This window comes from Lolium rigidum, chromosome 6 (assembly GCF_022539505.1).
Source record: "Lolium rigidum isolate FL_2022 chromosome 6, APGP_CSIRO_Lrig_0.1, whole genome shotgun sequence".
Classification (NCBI taxonomy): domain Eukaryota; kingdom Viridiplantae; phylum Streptophyta; class Magnoliopsida; order Poales; family Poaceae; genus Lolium; species Lolium rigidum.
Window position 1 is genome coordinate 93,277,200 of NC_061513.1, and position 2,882 is coordinate 93,280,081.

A 2,882-nucleotide genomic window follows, 5' to 3' on the forward strand; every position below is an offset into this window, starting at 1 on the left:
GGTCCAGGGCGCACGGTGGCCAGCTGGTGCACGTGGGGGGCTTTAGTCGCGGTTGGCCAGGCCAACCGGGACTAAAGCCCCTCCCCTATATATACCCATCCAGCCATTTGGAGCCAACACTTAGCCATTTGGAGCCATTCTCTTCACAAACTTCACAAGTGAGTGTTAGGTTTGCTTTTGGTTCCTCTTATGCACATAAGGTGTTTGATGAAATGCCCCAAGAGCATGAAACAAACATGATATGAAGTGTTGGAGCCACACTTGAGCTTTCTCATTTATTTTTTCCTCCTCGATCGAGGTTAGCAACTTGAACCTTTGATGTGTCGTCATTGATACAATATGCATGTGTGTGTAGTTCATTGTTTAATTTATATTGTTTGTAGCTAGTTAGTTTAACAAATGCATGATGGTTAATTATATATTTTATATTATAATAATGCAGATGAATCGGCAATGGATGTACGGTAACCGATTTTCGGCGAGTTCAGTACGGGTTTGAAAGATTTCCTCGTAGTGGCTAATGCGAACAAGCAGGGGGGTTTTGTTATCTGTCCATGTGTTAAGTGTAAGAATCAGAAGGGTTACTCTTCCTCAAGAGATGTTCACATGCACCTGCTTCGGCACGGTTTCATGCCAAGCTATAATTGTTGGACCAAGCATGGAGAAAGAGGGGTTATAATGGAAGAAGATGAAGAAGGGGATGATTTCATCGATGAAAGCTATCTTTCTCATTTCGGTGATACTTTCATGGAGGATGCTGAAGGTGAAGGGGAAGGTGAAGGGGAAGGTGAAGAAGAGGATCCCGTTGATGATCTTGGTCGGACCATTGCTGATGCACGGAGACGCTGCGAAACTGAAAAGGAGAGGGAGAATTTGGATCGCATGTTAGAGGATCACGGGAAGGCGCTGTACCCGGATGCGATGATGGTCCGAAAAAGCTGGGCTGCACACTGGATTTGCTGAAATGGAAGGCACGAGCAGGTGTAGCTGACTCGGCATTTGAAAACTTGCTGAAAATGTTGAAGAATATGTTTCCAAAGAATAACGAGTTGCCCGCCGATACGTACGAAGCAAAGAAGGTTGTACGCCCTCTAGGTTTAGAGGTTACGAAGATACATGCATGCATCAACGACTGCATCCTCTACCGCGGTGAATACGAGAATTTGAATGAATGCCCGGTATGCACCGCATTGCGTTATAAGATCGAGGCGATGACCCTGGTGACGATGTTGAGGGCCGGAATCCCGGGAAGAGGGTTCCCGCCAAGGTGATGTGGTATGCTCCTATAATACCACGGTTGAAACGTCTGTTCGGGAACAAAGAGCATGCCAAGTTGTTGCGATGGCACAAAGAGGACCGTAAGTCGGACGGGGAGTTGAGACACCCCGCAGATGGAACGCAATGGAGAAAGATCGACAGAGAGTTCAAAGATTTTGCAGGCGACGCAAGGAACATAAGATTTGGTCTAAGTACGGATGGCATGAATCCTTTTGGCGAGCGAGCTCCAGCCATAGCACCTGGCCCGTGACTCTATGCATCTACAACCTTCCTCCTTGGTTGTGCATGAAGCGGAAGTTCATTATGATGCCAGTGCTCATCCAAGGTCCGAAGCAACCCGGCAACGACATCGATGTGTACCTAAGGCCATTAGTTGATGAGCTTTTACAGCTGTGGGGCAGACCTGGTGTCCGTGTGTGGGATGAGCACAAAGAAGAGGAATTTGACCTACGAGCGTTGCTTTTCGTAACCATCAACGATTGGCCTGCTCTTAGTAACCTTTCGGGACTGTCAAATAAGGGATACAATGCATGCACGCACTGCTTACATGAGACTGAAAGTGTACATTTGCCAAATTGTAAGAAGAACGTGTACCTTGGGCATCGTCGATTTCTTCCGAAAGGTCATCCGAGTAAGAAAGAAAGGCAAGCATTACAACGGCAAGGCAGATCACCGGCCGAAGCCTGCGGAACACTACTTGGTGCTGAGGTATTTGATATGGTCAAGGATTTGAAAGTCATCTTTGGAAAGGGTCTGGCGGACAATCGGTTCCGAAGGGAGCTGACGGGCACGTAGCCATGTGGAAGAAGAAATCTATATTCGGGAGCTAGAATATTGGAAAGTCCTAGAAGTCCGCTCTGCAATCGACGTGATGCACGTTACGAAGAATATTTGCGTGAACATCCTAAGCTTCTTGGGCGTGTATGGGAAGTCAAATGATACAAAGGAAGCACGGCAGGACCAGCGAAAGTTTGAAAGACCACGATGACCGGCATCCGGAACGGTTTCAAGGTCGTGCCGGCTACGCTCCGACCAAAGAAGAGAAGGTCATCTTTTTTGAATGCCCGAGCAGTATGAAGGTCCCGTCGGGATTCTCGTCCAATATAAAGGGAATAATAAACATGGCGGAGAAAAAGTTCCAAAACCCGAAGTCTCACGATCGCCACGTGATTATGACGCAATTGCTTCCGATTGCTTTGAGGGGGCTCCTGCCGGAAAATGTTCGAGTAGCCATTGTGAAGCTATGTGCATTCCTCAATGCAATCTCTCAGAAGGTAATCAATCCAGAAGTTCTACCACGGTTACAGAACGATGTGAATTAATGTCTTGTCAGTTTCGAGTTGGTGTTCCCGCCATCCTTCTTCAATATTATGACGCACCTCCTGGTTCACCTAGTCGATGAGATTTCCATTCTCGGTCCTGTATTTCTACACAATATGTTCCCCTTCGAGAGGTTCATGGGAATATTAAAGAAATATGTTCGTAACCGTGCTAGGCCGGAAGGAAGCATCGCCAAGGGCTATGGAAATGAGGAGGTAATTGAGTTTTGTGTTGACTTTGTTCCCGACCTTAAGCCGATTGGTCTTCCTCGATCGCGGCACGAG